General features: G+C 38.3%; 1 long non-coding RNA gene across 1 annotated transcript in view; it reads left to right on the forward strand.

The window, feature by feature from the left end:
• Positions 1 to 11,176, forward strand: part of LOC144969400 (uncharacterized) — a 13,121-nt gene extending 1,945 nt beyond the window's left edge. The window contains exons 2-3 of the long non-coding RNA XR_013644751.1: positions 6,615 to 6,776; positions 11,061 to 11,176. This is a non-coding gene — a long non-coding RNA (uncharacterized LOC144969400). The remainder of the gene's footprint in view (positions 1 to 6,614; positions 6,777 to 11,060) is intronic.
• Positions 11,177 to 11,622: the final 446 nt, after the last annotated feature.

Raw genomic sequence — 11,622 nt, forward strand, 5'->3', positions numbered from 1 at the left:
AGGAGAATGAACCTGACACTATAGGAGGTGGGCGCCAGTGGGGAGTGAACCTGGGACTATATAAACAGGATATTAGTGGGAAATAAACCTGGGACTAAAGGGAGATGGATACCATTGAAAGTTGAAGCCGGATATGAGAGTTTGGTACCAGAGGAGAATGAACCTGACACAATAGGAGGTGGGCGCCAGTGGGGAGTGAACGTGGGACTATGTAAACAGGATATCAGTGGGAATTAAACCTGGGACTAAAGGGAGATGGATATCATTGAAAGTTGAAGCCGGATATGAGAGCTTGGTACCAGAGGAGAATGAACCTGACACTATAGGGGGTGGGCGCCAGTGGGGGGTGAACCTGGGACTATGTAAACAGGATACCAGTGGGAAATAAACCTTGGACTAAAGGGACATGGATAACATTGAAAGTTGAAGCCGAATACGAAAGTATGGTACCAGAGGAGAATGAACCTGACACAATAGGAGGTGGGCGCCAGTGGAGAGTGAACCTGGGACTCAGGGAATTGCACACCAGTGGGGAGCTAACCTGGGAATATGTATAAAGGATATCAGTAGGAAATAAATCTGGGACTAAAGGGAGATGGATACCATTGGGAGTTGAAGCCGGATTTATTTCCCACTGATATCCTTTTTTAGATATTCACAGGTTAACTCCCCACTGGTGTGCAATTCCCTGATTCCCAGGTTCACTCCCCACTGGCGCCCACCTTCTATAGTGTCAGGTTCATTCTCCTCTGGTACTCAACTCCCATATCCAACTATCAACTTTCTATGGTATCCATCTCCCTTTAGTCCCAGGTTTATTTCCCACTGATATCCTTTTTACACAGTCCCAGGTTCACTCCCCACTGGTGTACACCGCCCTGATTCCCAGGATCCCCCCCCGCTGTTGTCAAACTCCCATAACTTTGCCGGATATTGTCGGGTTTCGGTGGGTTTCGTAATAAAGCACTAATTCTTTTTTACGAAACCCGGCGAAACCGGCCGATAACCTTAGTCTCAGGTTCACTCCCGACTGATGTACACTTCCCTGAGTCTCGGGTTCACTCCCCACAGTTGTCTACTTCCCATAACTTTGCTGGATATTGTCGGGTTTCGGCGGGTTTCGTAAAAAAGCACTAGTTTTTTTTACGAAACCCGCCGAAACCCAGTCCCAGGTTCACTCCCCAATGGTGTACACTTCCCTGAGTTCTAGGTTCACTCCCCACTGCCACCTACTTCCCATAACTTTGTCGGGATTCGTCGGCTTTCGCAGGGTTTCGGCGGGTTTCGTAAAAAAGACACACCGCATTTTTATATCATTCAATGTGTATTATTTTAGATACTAGATATAGATAGTATCCAGGCCTATAGAATTTGAAAAAAATTACATTGGTATTAGCTAAAGGTGAACTATGCTTCAAAAACCCCCTTTCCTCCCCAACCTTCATGCTCTCGTGCTGTACATTTAAGTTGGCATCAATGCCAATCACCCCGTACCTGACTAGAGGGAGGGGTGGGGATGCTGACTCTTCAATGTTAAAGTTAGGTTATTAGAAAGTAGGATAACCATAAGACCATAAGAAGTGACTTTATTTCAGTATAAATGTTTTCAGTTTCAATGTTGTCTTAATTTTCTCTTTTTGTTGGTCTTAATGACAGTTTTATTCATATCTTAGTTTCAGTTTCCTTTTTGTCTAGTTTCAGTTCCTTTTTTTGTCCTAGTTTCAAATATGAAGCGGCTTGTATTGTTATAATACATATACTGGGGAAAAGCTAAAAGTAGCTGCGAGTGTTGGTTGCATATTATTACCTATTAATACTATGCTTGAGGAGTCAGAGTCGGTTTCAAGGCTGGAGTCAGAGTCGGTTTAAAAATAACCGACTCCGCCAGCCCTGATACTTGCGCACATCTAGTCTGGCCCTTTGATATTATATTTATTATTATGAATTATAAATCAAAATAAAAAAAGCAAAGTGACAAAGGCCAGACATGTCTGCCAATAAAAAAAAAAGATTATTGGCAGACACCGGTCTGGCCATAAGGATGGATGATTATACACAGACTCTTTTTTGAAAATCCGTTGTTTTAAATATTTATCCACATTCTAGAATTTTGAAAGATTTGTAATGCACATACCAATATGTGAAGTGAATAAATTATCAATAAAAGCATAAAATTAACCAACAATATATCAGTCGATGGATAGTAGGTTACTTACACAATTTATGTAAACATTCATGTGAGTGTCATGTCCGAATGGTTAAGTCGTCTGCCTTAGATGGTTTGTTGGAATTGACTCTATGTGTTCGAATCTTGGTTCTGTCACTTTTTTTAAAATTTTGTCTTCTTTCTACAGAGCATTGCAAATGATAAATGTCCCATCCAGCCCCACTCCCCTTTTTCTCTTCTTTTAAATCTTTTTTTCTCTCTCTTTTTTGATCCCTTTCTATAGCATATTACAAATTGTCATATTCGTCCCCACTCCAATTTCAAAAAGGTCATACTAAAAGAATAAATAGTTAGAAAGCAAACAAACATTAAGAGGGCGATCAAATGGTCAGATAGAAAAAATAAATAAAAACAATTTAAAGAAATTTATGCTCAGAAACGGAACAAGGCCAAACAAAAAAGAGAAAAAAATTGACTCGCTCAAAAACAAAACAAAATAAATGAAAAAAAAAACAAACAAACAGAAAAAGAGGGTTTTTTTTTTGTTTTGTTTTTTTGTTTAAAAAAAAAATCTCTTAAACAGGTATGTAAATACATAAAGGCTAATGAATAGCTGAATAATAATAATAATAATAATAATAATAATAATAATAATAATTAATAATAATAATAATTAATAATAAATAATAATAAATATTTGAGAAAGAAAAGCAGAACAGAGCAAATAATTAGAGCAAAATATATAAAATGAATTAAAATTGAACGATTATCGGAGAAATTAAAAAATCAATTAATTAGAAAAACTCCTGCTCAGAACAAAAGGGAAAACAACATAAAAAAAAAAGGAACAAAATGAAAGGTGGTCCAACCCACTGAGCTGTCTATCCATACTGGTATCTGTGGATCTTAAAATTCATATGAGCTAGATAATTTTCCACCATCTTTGCTTCCTTATTTTGATAGTTATTTTCATCTCTGATTCGGATGATATGTTGTTGGATCTATTTTTGTGGAAGTGTGATAATAAATTGTATGAGGAAGACAGGAAAATATTTGGTCGGTTTTTGGGCGAACACCTAGGCCTAGGGATCCGTCCGTGTAATAAACAAATCCCTGGTCATCATCAATATCCCCAAACTTGTGATCAGAATGAACAAATTATAGAAACAAAAGGAGATCAATAAAGTTAGTAGGTTGGTTTGTAGTGAAAGGTGGACTATGAACCGATTTGCGGAATTGCCAGTTTGACGTTTTTAGTTCAAAGTGTCAAAAACTTACATTTCATTGATCCATTTTCTTTTTTAAAAATGCTGGATTTGACACTTGAGCACTATTTACTTTCATTTTGTGTTACTTATATTGGTGCCAGTTTTCCGGTTCATGCCGGAATTCCGGTTTCGCGATATCTCGAAGTCGAATACCTCCGGTTTCAGTGTTTTTAGTAAAATAATCTCATAGCATCAGTAAAAATTAGAAAACGTGATTCAGCCACTTTTCAATGTATGGAGGTAGATTCGTGAAAGTTGGTTTTAAAATCAAATTAATTTCATCATTGTGTCAATGTGTTCGCTGTGTAATCATTTAATAATGGTATAAAAACGGTGATGAATAAGAATAAAGTTTAGGCCACATTTTTCAGGTTTGGCAAAGTGTCGAGATTTTAGTTTCAGGTTTCAGAACTTCTTCCTGTTGGCACCCATGGTTACTTAACACTTGATATAAACAGATTTGGGAGACAAATTACCAATTTGATATTATTTGCACATAAAATCTTTCTGCCAACGTGATAAACATGTCTGCTAATAACGAAAAGGCCAGGCTTTTGGTTATTGCCAGATATGTGTCTGCCAATAATCAAAAGTCCATGTTTTTTATTATTGCCAGACAGGTCTCTGCCAATAATCGTTTTTCTTTATTGACAGACATGTCTGGCTCCCAGATCATGATTGAGTCAATCATACTGTGATTATGTCTATGTAATGTCTTAGATTGACAGACAGCCCCCCTATAATTTTGACTTAAGTAATAAACTGGATTCAGAAACATATGCAGCTAAGTGGTCTTGTGGTATGACACTCGCTTTCGGATCGGAAGGCCTTGGGTTCGAGCCTCGCTCGGCGCATAGTTGATTCCATGGAAAAGACACTCTACTCACATTCTCTCACCATACTCAGGTGTAAAATGAGTACCTGACCGTTAACAGCATTGTCTCTGTTGAAAAAAAATATTAGTATTTATCGCCTCATGGCATCATGTCTCGTTCTTTATGTTACGTGTTACTGTTAGCCAGGGACCTTTTGTAAATTGCTTTGAGCACGATTAGTGGATATTATGCTATATAAAAGCTCAACTTAATGTTTTGTAAGCATGAAATGTACCAGTCAGTGGCAAATAATCTGATCGGCGTGAGACAGTTCATCCAGGTAAATAAATGTGTGAAATTGTCTTTTGTGATAAAATGTGCAATTTTTAAAATGTTAAATAAGGTGCATGCCCTCAACCAAATTTAGATTTCGACACCCCCACCCCCCCCATCTGTCACAACAAAAGGTAAATAATTCCGCAAATTCACCCATATAACATTTTAATAAATTATTTTTTTTAATGTTCAAACAACTTCATAACACTGAAATTTGGCAGTTTAAAGTAAGGCTAGAAGGTTCATATTTACTTTAATTAAAATTAATATAATTTGACATCAACTTTTCTACAAGTGTGCTGCAAAATGTGCGGCTATGTGGTCTAGTGGTATGATACTCACTTTCGGATTGGAAGGTCCTGGGTTCGAGTCTCGCTCGGCGCATAGTTGAGTCCTTGGAGATGGCTCTTTACTCACATTCTCTCACCGTACTCAGGTGTAAAATGAGTACCTGGCCGTTAACAGCGTTGTCTCTGTCCGAAAAAATTGTAACATCGCCTAACAGGCATAATGTCCCGTCCTAAATGTTAACTGTTGCTGTTGGCCAGGGGCCCCTTGTAAAGCGCTTTGAGCACATTTAGTGGATATTGCGCTATATAAAAGCTCATTTTTTTTAAAGAGGGAAAAAAAAAAAAAAAAATTGTAAACAGGCAATGTCTTCCACAGATCCAACCGACAAACACTTAGATTTACAAGTTCTCGTAGTATTTTGAGTCATGAAATCAATTTGCACAGGGTACACAATGAGACTGGTGAGCTTGTGTATCTATTCACCACTGCTGCTTCTATAACACACTTCAGCACAGCAGTAGGGACAGCTGTGATACCTATCCGTTAACGGAAGTATGAGAGTCTTCAACATCGTTTTATTAGTACAATTCACTCCCCTTAATTGCACACTCCGCTTATATGCTACACATTCCCGAAATACAGATTTTTTTCCTTACAATAATGTCACACTTTGTTGTGATGAAACATGAATAAAAAGAGAAATTTTAAAAGAAAAAAGGCCTTCAAACACAATTCCCCCCCCCCCCCCCCCTCCCCAAATAAGAAGATACAAAAACAAAATGCCTCTTCAAAGCAGCCTGATGTCGTGAATATGATGGTGCCAAGCTGTAGAAACCTCAGAGTGGAGGTACCTACATGAATGGTACATGAAAGCTGGTGCTTAGATGCTATTTTTAGCTTCTCCGCAAATCAATACACTAACCTGAGGGTGTGCGATTAAGTGGAGTTGACTGTACCTTTGAGACAATCAACCTTATTTATTAGATTATGAATTTTGTGAAATCAATTTGCCCTATTTAGATAAATAATATAATAATAATAAATGATATTTGTATAGTGCCTTACCTCAACTTCAAAAGGCTCTTAGTGCTTAGATTGTTTGTTTATTCTTAAATCTGTCACCTCCATTTATTGACATTGAAATGCGTTGATGAAGGTTGATGACTTACAGCCTTCTATTTTGTTCAACTTTGTTTACTGCTGTTCAATTATAAAACACATTTTTTGCCAATATGTTTTGCATCAAATATATTGATCAACCAAGATCACATTCAACCTCATTAAAACGTCTTAAACTTGACATTTTAGAAAAATGACAGGTCGAGACTTTTTACCAAGTAGAAGGTCTTCTTGATCAATGGATTTTTAAGTAAAATTTTCTTTGTGGGAGATGAGAAAATATGAGTTTTGTCAGGGGGATGGAGAGAAAAAGAGAGGTCACTTCAAACTGATGATACTCTCCTGACAACCCCCCCTCCCCCCAAAAAAAAAACAACAAAACCCCCCCCCCCCCCCCCCCCCCAAAAAAAAAAAAAAACCCCACTGAAAGTCTAACCATCAAATTATAATTTCCAATAAATTTAATGCCTTATTTTAGATTTTAATTCACTGCAATCCAGTTAATAATGAAAAGTGATTTTTGTAGTTTGCTTGCCCTGGGTCTTATAAGAATGTGCTTGAGAAGAAAAATGTTATAATTATATTTTAACCAATGGTTTCATTTTTTATTCATTTCAGAAAAATAAATCTTTAAAAAAATCAATTCTACACTGAAATCTTCAAAGATGTCTGGAAAAATAAAGTCTCGCTCTTCTGCCAATACTACTGATCAGTCCATGCAGTCTATTAATGAAAAAATCCTGAAGGAATGTCACAGTTTGTACACAGATCCAGAAAATGGTGAGTCTTATTGATTTATTTGAAAGAATAGAATTTGACCATTTAAAATGTATGCACTCAAACTATATTAAGTGTTTCACACGAATAGTTGGAAAAATATAAGGGGAATACCCTGACCTGGCCAGATCTTCAACAAGCTCCTTCTCCAGAAGTGCAACACTGAAGACCTTGAAACCCTGAAGACCCTGAAACCCTGAAGACCTTGAAACCCTGAAGACCCTGAAACCCTGAAGACCTTGAAACCCTGAAGACCTTGAAACCCCGAAGACCTTGAAACCCTGAAGACCCTGAAACCCTGAAGACTGTGAAACCCTGAAGACCTTGAAACCCTGAAGACCTTGAAACCCTGAAGACCTTGAAACCCTGAAGACCTTGAAACCCCGAAAACCTTGAAACCCTGAAGACCTTGAAACCCTGAAGACCCTGAAACCCTGAAGACCTTGAAACCCTGAAAACCTTGAAACCCTGAAGACCTTGAAACCCTAAAGACCTTGAAACCCCGAAAACCTTGAAACCCCGAAAACCTTGAAACCCCGAAAACCTTGAAACCCTGAAGACCTTGAAACCCTGAAGACCTTGAAACCCTGAAGACATTGAAACCCGAAGACCTTGAAACCCCGAAGACCTTGAAACCCTGAAATCCTGAAGACCTTGAAACCCCGAAGACCTTGAAACCCTGAAGACCCTGAAATCCTGAAGACTGTGAAACCCTGAAGACCTTGAAACCCTGAAGACCTTGAAACCTTGAAGACATTGAAACCCTGAAGATCTTGAAACCCTGAAGACCTTGAAACCCTGAAGACCCTGAAACCATGAAGACCCTGAAACCCTGAAGACCCTGAAACCCTGAAGACCTTGAAACCCTGAAATCCTGAAGACCTTGAAACCCTGAAGACCTTGAAACCCTGAAAACCTTGAAACCCTGAAGACACTGAAAACCTTGAAACCCTGAAGACCCGGAAACCCTGATCATTACATGGAATAGTCCCTCAGAGCCATTGGGCCCATGGAGCTGGAATTTATCCCGGTTTCTATTGTGTGACACAGACACTAACAATTGATTGCTACCCTATGGATAGGGCACTACCCAATCACTGCTAGGTGAACAGGGGGGATCAGAAAAAATCTTGACTGCTTGGATTGAGGATCTCGGTCCCTTTGCATGTGAAGCAAGTGCTCTACCAACTGAGTTAATGGGACCCCCATTAGGTGGAGAGATGGGGTGGATGTGGTGTGTTCTGAATGTCGCCATTCCAATAAGTCGCTCTTTGCTGGACACCTGAAGGCATACAAATGGCAAAGGTCAGTGGAGGGGAAATCAGATGGTGAACTTGGGGGCCCTGTTTCAGAGCAGAAACATGTTGAGATCTTTCATTATGCCCTTAATGTCAGTGGGTGTAAAAGTAAAAACCAATAAGTGTGTTGGTAAACAACTGTTTTTCAGTGCTTCCTCTTTTCCGCTTTTATGCGGATTTCTGCATTTTTAATGATCCGTGAAAAATCTGCACTTGTCAAAAACCAAGAGAAATAACCACAGAAATTTCAAGAAAAAAAAATTTGCTGAAAAAATCATAATTTTGATTCCAAAGTGGCTCCAAATGGCTCTAATTGCATGTCAATTTTTAAAATTTTCCGGGGGGGGGGGGGGGGGGGGGGGGGGGGGGCTGCCCCGGACCCCCTATGTGGGCTTCTAAAAAAATCCTCCTTTTTGACACTTTCTTGGAGGAAGCACTGGTTTTTAAGGCCAAATTTGACACAGTTTCGACATTTACCTTCAGAATTGGATTGGTCAGCTTAAATTTTGGTATAAAAGTAAAAGTGCTGAAAATATTGTTATGCTACTAAGCAGTGGATGCTGCATTTAACAGTGCTGATGGTTTTCCTCGGATCGCGGAAATCCGCGATTTTGGAGTCCAGAGGAGGAATTTCCTCCTTTTAAAAATTACATTTTCTCGAAACAATGTGCTAGCAATGGGAGAGTTGATGTGTGGTGGCACACACAGGTGCAGTTTCCCACTCTCCAGAAGTTAGCTAGAGTATCAATGATAGTCTATCATCTCAATTGCTCTAAAAGTGGAGTTTAGTGCAGTAAAAATTGGGCTTAAAGGCAATTGTTCAACATTTTCCTATTTTTTCACTTTATGTCACCATCAGCACTGATTTAAAATGGGTTACCATCTTAAGAGAGTGTATACATTAGGGTAAAACCCAGTAGCAATGTAAAGGTGAAATTCGATCTTATTTTGACCCAACACCAGATCTTCCCATTTTCATCAAAAGACAAATAATGTTTTGATAATTGAACTCCGAGTCATGATGCTCTGACTGTTTTCTTTGTGTAAACGCTTTATTCTCCATTAACAATAATAAAGATAAAAAGAAACTATTATCTGAAAAGAAAAACTCAGCTTCATTGTTGTGCGGCTATGTGGTCTAGTGGTATGACACTCACTTTCAGATTGGAAGTTCCTGGGTTCAAGCCTCGCGCTCGGTGCATAGTTGAGTCCTTGGAAAAGACTCTTTACTCACTTTCTCTCACCGTACTCAGGTGTAAAATGAGTACCTGGCCGTTAACTGCGCTGTCAATGTCCGAAAAATTGTAATATCGCCTAACAGGCGTTATGTTCCGTCCTACATGTTAAATGTTGCTGTTGACCAGGGATCCCTTGTAAAGCGCTTTGAGCACATTTAGTGGATATTGCGCTATATAAAGCTCAATTTTTTTTATTTTTTTTTTAAGAAGGGGTTAACACACCTGCACGACACGCGTCCGTGACTCTCCCATGTCATCAGGCGACACGTCTCTCTTTCACCGTCCACTCATCTCTTATTCCTCCAATCTCGGAATTTTCTGCTGGATGTGAAAATTGTTTTCTCTCTCATTCAACTAAAACCAAGACATCGGGTAGCTTCGTTGACAATTGGATGTGAATCGGTTTCAAAGCGATACAGTTCCGATTCAATTTTCGATGAATCACTTTACCGCAAGGGTCTAGCGGACAGCGAGTTGTTTAGGTGTCCCGCCACATCTCAGGAGTTCATCCCAGTATCTTTAGCTTGAAATGGACAGTAGCAATTGCTTGTTACCCTTTGGATTGGAAGCTCGTCTATTGCAGTGTACTTTCTGCCAGATTTAATAGGTTCAGATACCTAATCACTGCAGGATGGCCAAGGAGTCAGAATAAAATCTTGACTTCAGCTGGGATCGATATTGGTTCCCTTGCATGTGAAGCATGAGCTCAACAACTGAGCTATTGGCTGACATGGTGGTATTTTGAAAGAAAAAAAATCCCCCAAATTTTGCAAGCTAAAAACAGCAAAATTTGCACACAAAAATTGCAAAACTTTGCGATTAATTTTCTTAAAAACCAATAATTAGTTCATGAAAGGTATTTTGTTTGTTTTTAAGGGTTTCACGGCGCTTGCAACAAATGTAAGGTCATGCTCTTGATTACTTATCTTTCACGTTCTACACGAGCTATCAAATTAAAAGAAAAAAAAAATTCGTCTTTTTTTTTTTCTTTGCAAGATCTTGAAAATTTGCAAAAATTTGCCAAAAATTGCAGATTTTGCCGCTGCAATGCAAATCAGTGATATTTATATCAGTGATATCAGCGATGCAAAAAGTTACCAAGCCAGTATTTGGGACCTCCATTTGGTGGTAGATAATAATGAGAATAAAAATTCAAAGAATATAAAATGCACATGAGCACTTTTCTTCAGTTTTTGTACTCTGAATACTGGTGTCTTTTGCATCAGTGTACTGGTTTTTCCCCTCTATTTTCTTTGTTTCGATTTAATTGTAATACCTTTGAAACTATCTGTGTCATCTTAGGAAAACAGAAGATCGAAAACCAAATGTTGAAATGACATGTCTCATTAACATTTGTAGTAGCTTTCATAAACTTTCTATGTTAGTGCATATTTGGATTTGTAGGTCTGGCAGAATAATAAACAAAGATAAAAAAAATATTTAAAAAAAAAAACAGAAAAAAAAAAAAGAAATAGAAACCTCCCCCCCCCCCTAAAAGTAGATCAGTGTTTTCATTTATATGTGTAAATGTTGCTGATCGAAGCTCTAAGAAATAAATAATAACTAGGCCACTACCACATCATCTCATTCATCTGTGGTGTTTCAATCATCCTGTTTTGTTGATAAAGGGGAAACCCGAAACGTTCATTTGATCTGTTTTTGTAATTAAATGGAAGCTTACATTCAACTTCACGCTATTATTTATAATTTATATGTGACACATTCTAACATTAAGTCATCTATTCCCGTAGGACTGGTAAAGATAGCAGAAAGTCTAGGTTTGTCGCTCTTGGCCCCGAGGAAGAAGATCACTGTGATATTGATGGGAAACCACTCGGCTGGGAAGAGCTCTTTCATCAATTGGTGAGTAATTTCCCTTTTGATACTGCTGCTGCATTCTATCTATCTATCTATCTATCTATCTATCTATCTATCTATCTATCTATCTATCTATCTATCTATCTATCTATCTATCTATCTATCTATCTATCTATCTATTTACCATTTTCAATTTTTTACTCTTCATCTTTAGACCTTTCCACTAAAACTAAAACACGCTCTCTCAACTTTTAATCGTTGTTGCGAAATATTATAATAGAATCTCTCTCTCTCTCTCTCTCTCTCTCTCTCTCTCTCTCTCTGTCTCTCTCTCTCTCTCTCTCTCTCTCTCTCTCTCCCTTATTCTCTCCATCTCTGTCTTATTCTCTCCATTTTTCTAAGTTATTCTCCTTCTCTCTCTCCCTTTCTATTTATAAAATGTACCTGCTCCCGCGCACGCACATGTACTTATATAAACACACATACACACACACA

The sequence above is a fragment of the Berghia stephanieae genome, chromosome 3 (assembly GCF_034508935.2).
Source record: "Berghia stephanieae isolate SIO BIC M18660-M18661 chromosome 3, UCSD_Bste_1.3, whole genome shotgun sequence".
NCBI lineage: Eukaryota > Metazoa > Mollusca > Gastropoda > Nudibranchia > Aeolidiidae > Berghia > Berghia stephanieae.